Source organism: Lontra canadensis, unplaced genomic scaffold (assembly GCF_010015895.1).
Source record: "Lontra canadensis isolate GAN:19392208 unplaced genomic scaffold, GSC_riverotter_1.0 scaffold95, whole genome shotgun sequence".
Lineage (NCBI taxonomy): Eukaryota > Metazoa > Chordata > Mammalia > Carnivora > Mustelidae > Lontra > Lontra canadensis.
The window spans coordinates 5367359-5386275 of NW_022631089.1; positions in this window are offsets into that span (position 1 = coordinate 5367359).

Consider the following 18917-nt stretch of genomic DNA (forward strand, 5'->3'; position numbering starts at 1 on the left):
CTGCAACACTGCTTGAAATGGGGAAAAAATGGAAACAATCATTATAGCTGTACTTAAATTATGACTCAATTATGTAATAGAATAATATTAGCTATCAAAAAGAAATAAACAGCCTTATATGTACTAGCATTGAATAATCTCAACTAAATATCCTTAAGGGGAAAAAATAGTAGCAAAATAGAAAACAGTGTGTATAACACTTTGTATAAAGTAAGGACATATTACAGTGGTTAAGCCCAGCACTGGTGCCAGACATTCCTAGGTTCTGCCACTCACTAGCTGATCTTCAGTAAATGAATTAACTTTTCAGTTCCGCAGTTTATCCATTTGTAAAATGGGCATAAGAGTAGCCCCTCGATCATAGAACTGTTGTATTAATTAACACATGAGGCAAAGACTGCTCTCTGATGACCAAACACAGTTCCTCTATTTCCGTCTGCACACTCAACTATAACTGCCAGCCTCTTTTGCACTAAGATGTGGGGCTATGACTGAATTCTAGTTGATGACTGGCAGACCTGGCCTATAAAAGCCTCTCACATGCCATCCTTTATGCTCTTCACCCTCTTTCCAAGCAGATATTACTGGCCAGGTCCGTCTCAAAGACACATATTAAAGATTGTAGGGCCTCTTGCGGTTGGGGTCCCTTAATGACTGAGTGGAGCAAAACCTCCCCTCCCCACACACACATATATTGCGGACATAGATCACTTTCCATTGGGTCTGAAGAATAACTTTCAGGGTCCATTGTTACACCAAGCTATTACTGTTTGCTGCCATTACCATAATTATACTGTTTTTGTTAGTAGCACATAACTTATCTCTGAAAGATAGATAAGAAACCAGTATTAGTGTTTGCCTCTGACAAAGGAGATTGGCAGGCCTTTTACATCTCGAATTTTGTGCATCTGCATGTCCAATATGCATATATCATGTCTGAATTAGCAGGCTATCCTATACTATGCTGTGATCAATTAGCCCTGAAATCTCAGTCTTATACATCAGAAGTTTATTTCTCATTAACATCACAGTCTGACAGGGAGCTAGAGACTACTGCCTACAGCTCCTCCACAAGGTGACTCAAGACAGTTTCATCTGCCATCTCCTTCACTGACTGCAGTACGGAAGGGAGAAAAAGGGATGGAAACGGCGCACCCTTTCCTAACTGCCGTCACTGTTCCCATTTTGGTGCCATGACCCCATAGAGATGCTGGGACCTGAGAAATGAAGTTCAGCTCTGTGATCTTGGAAATTAAATGTCTTGACGAATACCTGTGCTTCCCCATGACGTCTTGAGAGCCCTGACAATACAAAAACAGGCTGAGGAGGGTACTTTCTTGGCCATTTGCTGTGCTACAAGGCTTCCTTTAACTGTGAACACCTAGATTTAGGAACCTGTCTCTGCAAAAGCATGATATACAAAGGCTTAGGCTATTACAGGTCTATCAGATAATTGATATAAGATACAACAACAAAGAGAAGTTTTTTGGTCTTTGTATCTTGCACTCTATCATAAGAGCTTTCTGTGTACTACTTTAATATCTCTACTCAAGAGTTGAGGAAGTTCACTTCCCAGCACTTCAAATGAGAAAGTTAAAGCTACGATTAGAAGTTTTCACTGGCAATTTTCTCGAGTACAAAAAAGGAGGGTAGGTCACCTTTCTCGAGGTGAGAAGCAGTGGCCAAATTATATTGACCACAGTTGTCCATGGACAGGCAATCCTCTCTTTACCCAAATGTCCCTGGACTTTAAAACACATCTCTGCTTGGACAGAGACCTCATCAGGGGGCTCCGAACTAGTAAGAATAACAGCTACCGATTTCTCGATATTATCACTAAAGAAAAGCTTTTGAGCTGAAAATCATTCTAACTGATATTCGTCTCTTTCATTTGCTAACTCATTTTTTAAAAAACTACTAATTTAGATACTATCAATTAAAGGAGTATAAAAACAACTGACAATTAAAGGCAACTAATTGGATTCTGTCAATTATAACACGTATGCTTTATAACGAGGTATAATTCACATAACATTATATTAGTTTCAGGTGGACAATCCACTAATCCGTTATTTGTATATATTGCTGAATGACCACCACAGCAAGTCCAGTTAACAAACATCATAGTTACAAATAGTTACAAACAACATAGTTACAAATTTTTTTCCCTGTGATGAAAACTCTCAAGATCCATTCTCCTAGAGACATTCAGTTAGGCGATACAGTATTATTCACTATGGTCACCATACTGTACATTACATGCTCCTGACTTTCCGAATATCCAGTTACAGAATGAGCCAAGCCATACCTGTTTTTATATTGCAGACGGCCGCCTCTCACTGACAATTCCGTCGTTCAATCCCCTGATGAAGGGGATTGCATGAAGAAGCCATCCTCCCCATCACAGGGTGCTAAGAGATGAGCTGGGTCAGAAAGAGTAATGCTCTTAGACATGAGGTTCTAGGGAAAGGTTCAAGCAACAGGCAGGAATGGTCTCCTGAGATGAATTTTAGACACCTTACAGCTGCCTGGAGAAACAACTGGCACCAGGATGTGCAGTGGAGCGGAGCTCTGAGGATGCTGCGGTCTAAGACCCAGACGGCCCAGAGGCCCTCAGCGGTGGCGGGACTCTTCCCAGCTCCCGAAAGGCCATAGCTTTGCGGACGACGCATGCGCAGTTCGCTCTGCAGTTCCAGCCGCAGGCGCACCTCCCCGGCTCAGCGTTTAGGCCCCGGTTATTTCCCGCACCTTTCCGGCCTCGGGCGCGAGGCACCACTGCACTGTGACTCGGAGTGAGGGAGCAAGGCGGCCACGAGGAGTGGGGTTTGCGTGAGAGGTTGTATGTGTCACATTCCTTCCGGACAAGTCTGAGAGGAGGGCCCTCCAACACCCGCGGCATGTTTTTTCTCATCCCAGCACCCTCCTGCTCGTTCCCAGTGGGAACTCCTGAGATCACGCGAGATTAAGCTTCTTCTGGGCTGTGTGCTGTGGGCTACCCGCCCCGTTGCTACCCACCTGATTCTGCCGTTTGTTGGAATAGCCGCTGATGCTCAGCCTGTCCCAGCCCATACTCTCCCTGCTCCTCCTTCAGGACCCACACTTACTCCTACCTTCACATCCTTCAAGTTATGTAGCCCACGCAGTGGGATTCAACTGCACCCTGTTCGGCTTCCTGTTAAAAAAAAAAAAGGGGGGGTCAATTCCATGATCTTTAGGTCATGAACTCTCTTTGAAATAATGTGTTGCCATTAAAAAAAAAAAAACGAATTTCCATTTTTTTTAAATGGACACATAAGACTGAAAACTAAAAGTAAATATCAATCACTGGATCCTACTTTGCTCTCTCTCACGCTATGGCAGCAGTATTTCTTGCTGTTGTCTTCTACATTTCCCTGTTCCCTTGTCACTCGTTCTGGCCAGAAGACTGTGAGCAGAAGTGAGGTGTGTCTAGACCAAAGTATTTGGGAACCAGTGCATGGCTCTCTTTTCCTGCGATGGGGACCTGGAAGCCTCCTGTTTTAGATGGCAGAGCTGCAAGATGTTACATGCCTGGACCTTGGAGTCACCATTTGAAAAGGAGTTGCTCTACAGAATTATCAGATCCGTGGTGCATTTTGCATGACTGAGAAATAAATTTTTGTGTGTTAAGTCGCCAACATTTAAAGGCTTGTTTGTTACTACAGCATAGCATAGCCTAAACTGACTAAACTATTTCTAATTCTTTAATACATCTGAAGAACCTATTCCACTATAATTCAATTAACAACACATATTAAATGTCTACTGTATATAAATATGCTAGGTAGGTAGATATATGCCTACATAAAGTAGGTATTCAATAGAAACAGTATAAATTAGGTATAGTTAGAATAAGGAAATAACCGCCCCCCCCCCAAAAAAAAAAGAATAAGGAAATAAAGCATTATCTTTCCAGGAGTTTCTAAACTAATTTTAACATACCTTTATTTTAATTGAATAAACACTTATTAAATTCCTGTTATAGACAAAGTACTAGGCAGATGACTACAAACACAAAGACACAACTCCTGCTCTCGCAGATCTGTCAGACCAGTGAAGGAAACAGACAAGCTCACAGACAATTACTAAACAGTGTGTCAAGTCCAGCAAAAGTCAGCATGAGGTGCTAACTCAGACTGGAAGAATCCTGGAAGGCTTCCCCAGTGACATGATTCCTAAGGAGCAATAGATTGATTCTAGTTCTTTGCTTTCCACAGAGGACAGCTATCAAAACCAGATGTTGCTTTTCTATTCAGCAGGAATTTGATGTGTGTAAAATAGTTGGCTCTTGAAGCAAATGGAGCAAAATACTGACTTTATAGTTCTTGAGATTTCAATTTTCTTTAAACAATCAGGAATGAACATAAAACTCTTATCAACTCTTGAGGGAGGTTCAGTCAGTCAAGCATCCAACTCTTGATTTCAGCTCAGGTCACGATTTTAGGACCATCAGATTGAGCCCCACATCAAGCTCCACACTGAATGGGGTATCTACTTGGGATTCTCTCTCTCCCTTCCCTCACCCCACCCATGGTGCCACAGGAGTAGGAATATAGGAATAAGGGATCCATTCAGTGGCTTCGTGTCTTCTTTGTAAAAGGAATTCACTGCCTTGCCTATTTAAGTAAAAAGTTGCTGTTGAGAAGAATATGACCTTCAACATTCTGCCAATTTCATGTCCAAGGGAGGTGCCATCTCTGGAGCATGTTCTTTTCCATCTGAATATACAACATGTATTTAAAAAAAAAAAAAGAAAGAAAAAAAAAACCTTAAGGGGTACCTGGGTGGCTCAGTAGGTTGAGCATCTGCCTTCAGCTTCAGTCATGATCCCGTGGTCCTGGGATCGAGTGCCACCTCTGACTTCTCACTCAGCAGGGAGCCTGCTTCTCTTCTGCCTGCCACTCCCTCCGCTTATGCTCTCTCTCTGACAAATAAATAAGTAAAATCTTTTTAAAAAATAAAAAGTAAAAAAACCCTAAGGTTAAAAAGTCATCCAAAACAGTCCCCTAACATTAATGAAATTAATTTTAATTTTTCATTTTAGAGATTATAAAGTCAGTTCCAGAAATGTTAGCATTATTGGAAAGTAAGAGTTGTAACAGGGATTAGCACTCGAAATTTTTCTCTGGATAAAATGGCCTCATCAGACTTTAACTTCAACCACACAGAACCAAAAGTGTAATACCCCAGGAAACTGAAGAAGAAAATAGATCAGTTGAGTGACTATAATCCTGGAAACTAATAAATCTGAACGTTAAACGCTGTTCTGGCCCTGATTTGCTCTATGCTAACGTCCAAGTCATTTATCATTTTAGGATTTCTCATACTCTAACAATAGAAAACCAAAGCACTTTATAAGGATATTAATCCTACCTGCTTCTTGGGAACGCAATAATAATGTAAAGTTCTTTGAAATGGCAAGTACTAGAAGGAAAAATATCTGATTCAATGTTCTATTCCAATTTCAATATCAAAGCCCAATGCTGTGAGTTAAGGACAAAATGAAATCACTTGAAATCAAATGGTTGATGAAATTTCCCAAAGCTCAGCTGTATCTCATTACATCAGATCCTTTAGTTACTAGACTTTGCAACTTTTACAGAAAAAGAAAAAAGGAAAAAAAGATTACCCTGTCTATTCAGAAGATAGGCTGACATTCTTCCCTTCACTGTGCATTACCTCATACATTTAGCTCTTAACATTATTTGAGATCTTCTTAGATTTAATGATAAGTGTGTGTGCATAGGCACGTGTATGTGTGTGAGAGAAAGAGAGCACACAATGTTCAAAGCAAAGTGGGCACTCACAGAATCTGAAAAATCCAGTCTTCTTTTCACAGAATGAATTCCATGCCTCCATCCTTTTAAATATTTTGTTCAAAAAGTTATTTTTTCCTGCTTCACTTAAACAAAAATAAAAATCTGATGTTAGGATCATGGGTATTATAAAAATGGAAGGTGAATGATACAAGTGTTTTAGAGCAGACATTATGGATAAAGGGCTAGTAGCCAAGATCTATAAAGAACTTCTCAAACTCAACACCCAAAAAACAAATAATCAAGTCAGTAAATGGGCAGAAGACATGAACAGACACTTGTCCAAAGAAGACATGCAAATAGCCACCAGACACATGAAAAAGTGCTCCACATCACTCAGCATCAGGGAAATACAAATCAAAACCATAATGAAATACCACCTTATACCAGTTAGAATGGCAAAAATTAACAAGAAACAAGTGTTGGTGAGGATGTGGAGAAAAGGGAACACTCTTACACTGTTGATAGGAATGAAAGTTGGTACAGACACTCTGGGAAACAGTTTGGAGGTTCCTCAAGACCTTAAAAACAACCCAGCAATTGCACTACGAGGTATTTACCCCAAAGATATAGACATAATGAAAAGAAGGGGCACATGTACCCCAATGTTCATAGTAGCAATGTCTACAATAGCCAAACCATGGAAGGAGCCAAGATGCCCTTTAACAGATGAATGGATAAAAAAGATGTGGTACATATATACAATGGGATATTACTCAGCCATAAGAAAGGATGAATACCCACCATTTTCATTGACATGGATGGAACTGGAGAGGGTTATGCTAAGTGAAATAAGTCTGGCAAAGAAAGACAATTATTGTATGGTTTCACTCATATGTGGAACATAAGAAATAGTGCAGAGGACCACAGTGGAAGGGAGAGAAAACTGAATGGGAAGAAATTAGAGAGGGAGACAAACCACAGGGGACTCTGGACTCCAGGAAACAAACTGAGGCTTACAAAACGGAAGGAAGTTGGGGAATGGGGTAGCCTGGTGATGGGTATTAAGGAGGGCATGTGTGGTGCTGAGCACTGGGTGTTAAATGTAACTAATGAATCATTGAACACTACATCAAAAATTAATGATGTATTATATGTTGGCTAAAGGAACATAATAAAAAAATAAAATTAAAAATAAAAATATTTAAAAATAAATTACAAAAAAAAAAAAAGAAAAAAAATAAATCAAACAGAGATCCATTTAAAGGACTGGTCAGCCCAGTCTCTATATGTGATTCCACTGAAGAATCGTTAGTCCTCCCTTGTACAGTGCCGTACAGCCACAAAGCTTCCATGAGTTTACAGGGATTTTAACTTCTAGTATGTGACCTATTGAAAGAACCACTCAACTGCTCTCTGCAGAAATACAAAAGCCAACACCATCAACCCCAGTTTTAAAAGTGCCACATTATCCCCTGTGATTCATGTGAAATCCATTTCCTAAACGTGGAACTGATAATGGAATCAAATGTATTACTTCAAAAACAGTAAGAGTAAGGCAGGGGGAAACTTCCAAGAAAGCAGGGAGCAGTTTAGGATTCACACAGGTGTGCTGGAATTTTACAAATAGCCTCACGTTGATTTAAGTACTCCAAATAATGCAGGACACACAGAGTAGATGGTGGAGGTTTAGGAGAAGAGAAGCTGAGCAGGAGGCTACACCCATTACAAAGATCAGATCTTTGGAAACTGGGAACACATGGAAATGAGTTTAAACTTTAATCTACTGGGTATTTTGAGCAAGAGAGCAATGTAATAAGGTATGTGTTTCAGGAGCATAGATTATGCAAAAAATTCAGAAAGAAAAGTCAGGAGGTTAATGAGCTATTTAGGGAGAAGTTGGTGAAAAGTGAGTCATATCACTGACACTGGGGATGAAGAGGAAAGGATGAATTCAAGAGATAGTCAAGAGGTAGATCTGAGAGGTGGGAGTGAAAGGACAGGTGAGAGAATCTCAAATTCCTGGAAATTTAGCATCAATTTATACTCTAAGATTGGACAACTTACTGAGAGTGATGCCATTCACAGAAAGAATAATTGCTTGATGAAGCTAAGGAACATTAATTGAACACCTACCATGTACCAGGTGGTGTTTTGGGAGCTGGTATTACCATGTGGAATAACACTGCTCCTTCAATAGGCAAATGGATAAATAAACTGTGGTGCATCCAGACAATGGAATATTGTTCAGCCCTAAAAAGAAATGAGCTATCAAGTCATGAAGACATGGAGGATATTTCAATGTATATTACTAAGTGAAAGAAGCCAATCTGAAAAGACTATATACTGTATGGCTTCAATTATATGACATTCTTAAAAAGGCAAAACTAGAGAGACAGTAAAAAGACCAGTGGTTGCCAGGAATTTGAAGGGAGGGAGGGAGCGGTGAATAAGGGGAACACGCAAAATTTTTAGGACAATGACACTACTATGATACTATAATGGTAGATACATGTCCTCATACTTTTGTCAAAACCTGTAGAATGTACAATACCAAGAGTGAACCCTAATGTAAACTATAGACTTTATATAATAATGGTGTGTCAATATAGGTTCATCAATTATAGCAAATTGATGTGGATAATGGAGGAGGCTCTGCATGTGTGGGGGCAGAGAGTATATGGGAAATCTGCCTCTCAATTTTGCTGTCAACATAAAACTGCTCTAAAAAATAGAGTCTATTTAATAAAAACTATGTCCTCTGGGAGAAGAGAGGAGTTGCCCACATTCTAAGAGCGGGGAGCTTACATTTTAGAAGAAAAAAAAACAAAGACATAACATTTCCTGACTGCCAAAGAACTTCAAGGCAAAAAAGAAAAGAAGGGGGAGAAGTACAGTTAGTCTGTACTGGACTATCAAGAGAATAACTATTACACACCTGGGTCAGGGAAGAGTATGTGTGGAATGCAAGAGATCCCCAGTGCTTAGTACTCCCATGTACTGTGATAAAAAATAATGGCTATATCATATTGGATATATTATTTCCTATATATATCAGATTCTTTACACCCACCCATTGACACACACCCACATTCTGTGGAAGAAACATGCAGTACGGAAAGGGGCAAGGCAATGCAGGGAGGGTAAGGTTGCTCTTTAACGGTGACCATTAAAGAAAATGATTATGGTAGACCTCATTGATTCAGGGACATTTAGACTGAAATGTAAGCATGTTGATAACTGGGAAAAAGCATTAGAGGAAAGGACCTAAGTATGAAAGTCTCTGAAGCAGAAGTACATTAACATGTTCAAAAAATGACACAAAGTCCAGTGTTCCTAGAGTGGAATGAGACAGGTTTAAGGAAAGAAAATTAGATAAAACTAGACTATTCCAGTGATTAAAGGATTTTGTAAGGATTTGAGAACTTAACCTGAATGAAATAAGAAGCCACTGAAAAATCCGGAGCAGAAGAATGGCATGACGAATCTTATATTTAACAGGCTCTTTCCAGCTGCTGTCTTGAGAATAGATCAGGGGGAGAGAAAAGGCAGAACCAGAAAAAATAATTATGAGTTGATGGAAAATATTCAGGCAAGATATGATGGCAATTTGGACCACCATGGCAGCTGTGGTGAGAAGAGATTGAATTCTACATGAATTTTGAAGGTAGAGTTGGCAGATTTGCTGACACCTTTGAGACAGGCTATGAAAGAGAGAAGTCATAGTGACTCCAAGTTTTTGGTCTAAGCATCTAGAAGTCTGAAGTGGTCATTGATTCAAGAAGGAAGGCTGTAGGAGGAACAAAATGGGGATAGGTAGGAAGATTAGGAATTTGGTTTTAGACATTTCTAAGTTCTTGGTAGACATCCAAATGAAGACATCCAAACAAAGCCAGAAAGACAAGGATTGAGACCTAACATAGAGGATTAAATTTTGTCATCATCAGCACACAGAAAGTTAAATAAGGCCATAGAGTAAATGTACTTACCTAAGAAGTAGAAGTAAAAAGGGAATTGAAAAGTTCAGCCACTGAACCCAACACTGAAGTTTGGAAAGATACAGAATAAACAGAAAAAGAGATTGAGAAGAAACACTCTGCTTTACAGGAGAAAGACAGAGACAGACAGAGAGACCTTAGCCAAGTGAAGAAAGGGTTGTAAGAATAAATAAATGATCTATTGACAGGTGAAATAATATGAGGAATTAGAACTGCCTGTTGAAATTAACATTGGGAGAGTCATCAGGGAACTTGAGAAATAAATTTCATGAGAAAGTGCTAAGGAGAACCCTGGTTGAGATAAATTCCAAAGAGAAAGGAAAGGATAGGAACTAAACACATTGATGATAGACAAATGTCTTAAAGAGTTTTACTGTAACTAGAAACAAGTAAATATACTGGTGGCTGAAAAAGGATGTAGAATTAAGAGTGTTTGTTGTTTAAATCAAAGAAAACTATATCTTGTTGGCCTGGTGGGAATGATCTATTCAAGAGGAGATCATTTAGGATACAGAAGAGAGAGGAGACAATTGCAATGCCAATGTCCTTAAGGAAGATAATTGTTCAGAATTCAGTCAAGCAGAGCCATGATGACTAATACTGGAAGAAAAAAATTTATTACAGAAATTAGAATTTATACTTATGTAGGAGATGCTGGAAAGTGAAGGTCTTCAAGGGAAACTTGTAGGGCCAGAGCAAGAGTTACTAGTCAGCCTGCCTAGATGGCATGGATTGATAGCTTGTGGAGCTTGTGGGGAAATCCAAGAAACCAGTATTTCTAGCTCCTAGGATCACAAAGGAGGAGCTCATGGAGGGATCTATGGGAAGTCATTAGTTTCTGTGTAGCTATTACCTGTGTGGGTTCACAGCCAAGCATTTGGTGGTTAACCTGGGGCCACTGCTGGTCAGCAAGGCCAGCAGTTAGGGAGCTGGACATGGAACAGAGGAGAGTGAAGATGAGCTGAGACCATCTAGATACCTCCACAACTGATGGTCACAGTATTTAAGCACTATAAACTTCCAAAAGCAATGATCGCTGATTCAATTCTGCCTCCTCAATCTTGCACAAGCTCCCCTTTTGGCCACTTCTAATCTAGCCACCCAAGGGACTCTAGAAAATGTAGTTCCTGTGTTGATAATAGCACAATCCAGGACTTTTCACTCCTTTCATCTTAGCATCCATATATAACTCTTTTAGCTATGCTTAACTTTCAAATAAAAATGGTGGCAAAGGATGCTCCTGCTGAATACGATGCAACCGTCATACAATCAGAAACTGCCAACCCTCTCCAAAAGAGAATACATACACTTAATCCTTCTCTAGGTGAGATTCATTCCTCTTCTACCCGAGTCACACTCTTGCTTTGTTTGAGATCTTGCAACTTAAATACTGAGATATAAAATTAACCACTATTAATTTTATATTAGTCAATAGAAAGACAAGTTGCTACCATAATCAACCTATTACCAAGTAGGAGAAGAGAAAAGGGGAAAATAAATATTTTATTTAGTTAATTGTATATATAAATACATTTATATAGAAGCAAGTAAGAAAAACACATTAACTCTATAAATTCTATAACTGGTCCCATAGTCATACTGGTATTTGTTGTGTCCTTCTTCTACTACCTATTCTATTTTGACTTTGTCCTCATCAAATGCTTTCACTGTTCATGGATCCTTGCCAGTGGAGTGACAGACACTTTCAGTTTGGGATGTTTTCCTATTACTTCTATTACAAACATAAGACTACTAAAAGTTGTCCCCATTAATCTTCAGCATTCCATATAAACTCTGGCCAATTGTGTGATAGCTATATATAGCTATCACACACTAAAATATATAAATATTATAAATATATATAAAACCACTAAAATATATATATATATATATTTTAGTGGTCTATGTACATAGCAATTGGGGGGGTATTGTTTTACTTTATTTTTTATTTAAATTCAGTTAATTAAGTGATAGCTATTTTCTTGATAGGATAAATTAACCCAATATAGTAACCGCTTCTTCTTCTTCTTTTCTTCTCTTTTCTTTCTTATTTATTTGTTATTTATTTACTTATTATTGCCTATTGTTCACTAGTGTGAGAAACACATTGCCAGGTGACAACCAATGTTGAAAAGGAGAAGCAGCACCATATATTGGTCAATAATACAGAGCATATTCCATATCCTGGAGAACATTACCCCAGCCTCACAAAGTTTTATTACCCTGAAGGTGGTAAAACCAAGTCTTCAAACAGGCATTTCACCATCCCACCAAATAAGCTCCTTTAGGAAACAGGAGATGTTGGTAAGACCAGTGAATTCCATGAGCACAAGCCCATTTCCTATAAAATGAACTGCTTTGTCAGAAGCCATGTTCTGCAAAATACCATGATAATGAATAAGGCATTCTGCAAATCCATGGGTGGTAGATTTGTAAGAAGCATTGTAAGCAGAGAAGGTAAATCCACATGCAGAGTATTTATTTCGATGAAAACAAAATGCCATCTTTTCTGAGATGGATATGGTCCAGCATAATCATCCTGTCACCAAGTGGCTGCCAGGCTTCCCCAGAAACTGGTGACAAATCAGGAGCTCAGTGTGGATCTTTTTTGTTGGGGTATTGCACATTTAGCACTGGCTGTAGACAAATCAGTCTTAATAAATAGAAGTTCATGTTTCGGAGTCCATGCATAACCTCCATCCTTGCCACCATGGCTCATCAAAAAATAGGGGTGTCTGGGGACCCCCAGACTAATATCCATGAAACAAGCCATTTTTTTTCCACCAAATAAATAGAATCCTTCTCTGCTCAGGCTTTTTTTTTTTTTTTTTTGGTGAGCACCCACACGGAACATCAAACACCCTGTGCTGTTTTGGATAGAGATCTCCTAGTTCTCCCAGATCTCCTAGTTACCTACTTTCTAATCATGTTCCTTCAAAGCCTCTGACCACCAAGCCAAACAGTTAGCTACTTACTGTGACATATTAGAGATCTCTACCTATCTCCGATCATCTTATTCCCAAGAAAAGGGAAAAGAAAAAAAAATCTAGGGGCTGTACTTAAAATTCTGCCTATTGCTTGGGGTGGGGGGTGAGGTTCCCTTCTTCAAAGACTGTTCCAGGCATGTTTCCTTTGCTGGGAATCCCAGAGTGGGGTTCTAGTCCTGTGACTGTCTACTTTCAGGTGATGCCAGGATATTGTGCAGAACCATCTGTAAATTAAGCCTTAATTTTTCTTCCTCGGTCATCAGTTAATGGGGAACTCCCCATGAGAGGGAGGCAGCAATGTGGCAGGAGTAAAGACCAGGGGCAACTGGGCTAATCACACATGCAATTTTCTTGAGATTTCAAGATCTTCTCAAACACGATCTCACATAGGTCATCTGTATTTGATGACCAGATGTTGCTAAACACACCCAACATTCTATCTTAATGAGTCAGACGACAAGCAATTTATGACAGTTATCTTGGGGGGTCCGTAATCAACTCTAGAGCCCAGTAGCAAGCCACAAGTTGTTTCTCAAAAGACTAGCTATCTGCAGAAGCTGGCATTATTTAATCCAAAATTCTCAAGGTCTGTGATGTAAGTCACCTGTAGTGTCCTGTCAAAGGCTCCGCAGAAAGTCCCTCGCTGCCACACTTGCTTCAAGCACAATCAAATGGGTCTACTGGGTCATAGAGCCTGAGTGGCAGAGCAGTTCAGCACTTTCAACCAACTGCAGAGTTTCTCTTGTCTGGAGCTCTCAAAACTGAGGGCTTTTCAAGTTATCTGATCAATGGGTCTGAGGAGCAGGCCAAAATGAGGTGTATGTTGCCTTCAAAAATCCAAAGAGACACACTAGATGCTATGCCATTATCATTGCTTTGCAGGAGGGTCTACATGAAGCAACTTATCCTTCAGTTTGGAAGGGATATGTCAATGCACCATGAGATGCATGGAACCCTCACAAGGTAGAAGGCCTCTAAATTTGGGTGTGTGTGTGGGGGGGGGAGTTATTTCCTACCCTATGCTTTGCATGTGTTTTACCAAAATGTCTAGAGTTTTTGCTACTTTCTGCTCACTAGTCCAATTAGCACGATATCATCAAATTAGTGGAGCAGCATGGTGTCCTATGGAATAAAAAAGGAATCAAGGTCCCCATGGACAAGATTATAACAGAAAATTAAAGAATTTTAGTCCTGAGGTAGCACACTGAAGAAGTATTTCTGGCTTTGACTATTGAAAGCAAACTGCTCTGATGATATTTATTAACACACACAGTGAAAAAGCACTCACCACATTAATTTCTGTATCAGTTAGGGTTGAACCAGAGAAACAGAACCAGTTGGAGATATATGTTAAGAGATTGATGGCATGCAATTGGCAGATATGATTATAGAGGCTGGCTAGGCAAGTTGAAAATCCATACCATAGGCTGTAAGGAAGGGCAAACTGACATGGGCTGATGTTCCTATCCATAGGAAGACACTTTTTCTTTATTAGGGAACCCTCAGGTTCTATTCTGTAAGTCTTCCAACTCATTGAATCAGTTAACCAGGTTATGGAGAATAGTCTGTCTTACTGAAAATCAACTGCCTATCTAATCATATCTACAAAATACATTCACAGAAACACCCACCTTAGGGTTTGGGTGGAACACTAGAGACCACAGCCCACACAAGTTGCACATTAAGTTGGGGGTAATGATTTTCTCCAGCAAAGGAAACATGCCTGGAACAGCAGTTGAAATTTGATTCACCACTTCATTAAGTTCATGAAAATCCTATTGTCATTCTCTAAGATCCAAGATCCATCTGTCTTCTGCAAAGGCCAAATAGGTGAATTGAATCAGGATGTGGTAAGAGTGACCCCCCGCCCCTGCATCTTTCAAGTCCTTGGTCAAAGCACAAATCTCAGCAATCCCTGCAAGAATGCACTATAACTTTTAGGTTGTGATAGAAGCCTTTCCAGTGGTTTCTACACAATCTTTCCTACCAAAACAACTATCACTTCGTGGGCCAGGGAATGCATGTGGGAATTCCCCTAGTGGCTAAGTATGTCTCCTTTAACTATAAAGCTCACAATTGAAAAAATAACCATGGGGAGATTTGGGGACCAACTGGACCACTCTGAGATGGACACAAGCCAAGATTCCATTATCTGAACTCCTCAAGCCCTTAATCTTACAAGTGAACCATGGAGGTGTTTTAAGTCTCCAAGAATTAGTGTCATTTCAGGACCATAAAGTCTGGTTAGTTCTCCTTCCACACAGACAACATGTAGGCGGGTTTCCGTAGTGTAGTGGTTCTCACGTTCGCCTAACAAACAGACAACATGTAAATAACAATGGTCCTTTTAAGGAATGCAAGGAGAAAGATTTATAGTAAAATTTTTGGTATTGTAGCAGAATTTTTCCTCAAAGGGACTCAGTCTCCCCTTCATTTAAGGGGCTCCCCATCTGTGAACTGGCTCCATCCAGGAAAGAATTGAAACACTGCAACACTGTTCCATGGGGACCAAAGTCAAGACTACTGTTTGCAAGATCCAGAGCTCTTCACTTATTTGAAACAAGAACAATTTTAGTAGCCTGCCCATTGATTTCAGTCCAAAGGACACCATTTAGCACATGCTGAAAATATCTATAAATCAAACCATTCTGCTACTATTTTAGCAATGCTGTTTATTACAAAAACCATGCCCTCTTTGTCTCCCCTGACCACCTGACCACCGTCTGACTGTGCTTCATTATTGCCACAAAATCCCCATTATTGGCATGAAATCCCCATCATCTCCATTGACTTCTAAGTGGACTTCTGGCCTTCCCATTATCCCTACTAAATTCAGAGAGTTTATTTCAATGGCAGAAATTCTCTCATATTTCAATGGCAGAATTTCCTTTCTGATCTATAGAGAATGATCCACAGAGCTCTCCAAAGATATTAGTTTACCTCTCACTAATGTATTCTTCATGCCCTGGTGAATAGGAGGCCTTCTGGACCACTCTCCCCCAGATGGCATTTTTAAAGGGTGGGTGAGCATATATTTATAATACATCCATGATAGAGATATTTTCCCCCATTTTGCAGATGTGGAAATTGAGGGATACTGCTTACTCAAGCTCATTCAATTAATTTATATGTTTGGAATTTGAAGCCTAACTCTATTGGACCCCAGATTCATGCTTCTTTTAATTAGACCCTTAGCTACACAGATTATGAGTTTATTCCAGTCATACTTTTTAAGGTTTTTTTTTTAATAGACTTAATTTGTTGTTAGAAAAGTTTTAGGCTTACAGAAAATTGAGCAGAAAGTAAGAGATTCCCCATGAACTCCCTGCTCCCACACAGGCATTTCCTTCCCCATCATCAACATCGCCACTAGAGTGTATATTGGTTTCAATTGATGAACCTCCATTGACAAATCCTTATTACCCAGAGTCTATAACTTAAATTAGGGTCCACTCTTGATGGTGAACATTCCATGGGTTTGGACAAATCTAGGATAACATGTATCCATGTAGAGGTAGTGTCACTGGCCAAAAAATCCTCTATGTTCTACCTATTCATCTGTCCCTCGCCTGACGCACACATTTTTATGGATATTTATGAAATAAACATAGTTTTTATTCCAGATTTTTAAAAAAAGATTTTATCTATTTATTTGACAGACAGAAATCATAAGTAGGCAGAGAGGCAGGCAGAGAGCGGGGGAGGCAGGTTCCCTGCTGAGCAGAAAGCCCAATGCGGGGCTCGATCCCAGGACCCTGAGATCATGACCTGAGCTGAAGGCAGAGGCTTTAACTCACTGAGCCACCCAGGTGCCCTTATTCCAGATTTTAAGCTCAAACATTCTTGACAAATTCTTCTTTGTCAAAGAAAAATCACATGAATAAGAGTATTTTCAGATACTATTAAGACACTTACCTGAACTAGGCAGAACCTGCCAATTATAATCAGTATCTTGGTGCACATGATAGGCAAATTAGGTAAGCAACACTTTGAAAAGAATACCCCCTAAAAGAGCTTGCTTGCTTGCTTTGTTGTTGTTGTTGTTTTAAGTCAACTTTTATTGTACTTGTTGCTTGTCACTGGAGAGCAGCAGTCACACCTGCTGCGTGATATATACATAGACACACATGTATACACACAGAGATACACCCACGGCTCGCACCTACAGACAACATCAGCTGTGCTTGTAAGGTCAGTATAAATGTAGCTTTTGCCAATTCCACAAGAGAATTCACAACCAAAATAACAAAAAACAAACACAGTGGTCCAGTGTCACAGATCTGTATGTTGGGAAAGGAGTGAGGTCTGCCACTCTTTCCATTTTTTGACACCTGTCGCTCTGGGCGGATATGCTGAGAGCAGGGAAGGACAGTCAGGGCCCCCAACCTCCACCTGTGTATTGCCTGGCCTCCAGTGTGAGCCTATGTGCCTGTGCCCACCCACATTGCGGTGGTCTCACCCCAAGGGCTGGGTGCCAGGAGGCCAAGTGTCTCCTCAGACCACCAGCTGCACCCGTGGGCACTCCTCCAGCACAAGCTCACTTAAATGGCCCACCTGCAGTTAGAACATGTGACCATAGTCCTTTCACAGAGCAGGAGCCTCATGGCCACGCATGATAGGCAACAGAGTGGAAATGCCACCTGCTCTAGCCACAGCACACTCTGGCTTCTTCCTCCACTGGGTCCTCATGGGGGCCCACTGCACTGACTGACTAGGAATAGGAAGGCTCACGCTGAGCAGTAATACCTAAAGCAGTTTGAAAATAGAAAAAAGCCTAGAGCAAGACGAGAGAAGATCACTCAGGAGAAGAACTGTACACGCCAGCAGCCACCATCAGACACCTGGCAGATCTCTCACCGTGCCTCCTGCCAGCCACAGGTGGTCAGTGCTGCCAGGCCCCGGAGGGCACCAGCTCATGTGGGTGCCTTTTTGGGCAAGCCCCGTGCTCTGTGAAACAGACTGGGCTTCAGCCTGCACCAGCCCAGCCCTGCAGAGGGGGAGGTTTTCTACCTTAAGTCCACTTTGAACTTGGCTGTCGGCCAACTTGGCCAACCTCTTGGTTCTTCAGGGAAAATAGCAAAAAAAGCTATTTCCAGAAACATCACAAGGGCTGACTGTAGCCTGCCTTTCAGGCTGAATTCTTGATGCTGTCCTGGGACTGGCACAGAAGACTGCCCACTGGTCTCGCCTCCTCCCTTGTTCCAGGGGTGCAGATTGGGGTGGGTCAATGAATTTCTTAGCCTTTCATGGCATCTGACTTTAGCAAATTATTTCTAATTTAGTATCATGGTGCATATTTTCCCTCTCGTTGAATGTCTTCAAGATCATGATAATGAACAAAAAGCAAAACAGCAAAATGGGACCCAAAACCTGCCCAAGAACCGGGCAGCAGCCTGCCGTTGAAGTCACCCTGCAGAGGCCAGAAGCCCTCACCCAGCACTGCTCTCAGAGTGTGGCCGTAGTGACAATGCTGTCCCTTCAGTCACTTCCTAGCCAACAACAGCGGGTCCCTTGCATAACTGAAGGTGAGCAGACAAGGGCAGAGGCTCAGCAGGAGGGCTGTGGGGGGAGAGGGGGAGACAGGGGGCACCAGGAACACTCTCTGGTGTGTCTGAGCCAGCGTCATCTTCCTTGTTCTTCATCTGAGAGAGATGCTACATGCTGAAGGGTCACCTTCATGTTTCTCTACTTCTGCACACGTTGCTCCCATCTTTACACTGCTCATCTTTTGCTCTACCTGAAAGAACGCCTACTCATCTTTTAATACTCTCAGTAACACATCTCTCTTCTATCAGGTCCTACTGGACTCTCCTGAGAAAAAACTTTTCTTTTCCTTAGGACAGACATCCTCAACTGTGAGTGACATCACATGCAAGTAGGCAAACATTGGTTTCAAGGGGCAAAAAAATTTGCCCTTTTTTGTATAAAGCACAGGTACACATACAGTTCTTAAACAGATATACAACATGTGTGTGGTATTTAAATGTAATGTGGGAAGAAGTGATTGAGATAAAAATGTCTAGAAAGGCTCTTTGGGTGTGTGTGGGGAAGAGTAGATGAAAAAAAGGTTAGGAAACACTGCCCCAAGATGACATTGTATCTGTACATATCTGAATTTCAGTCATTATAATGCTTTATTGTCACTATCCCCTACTAGA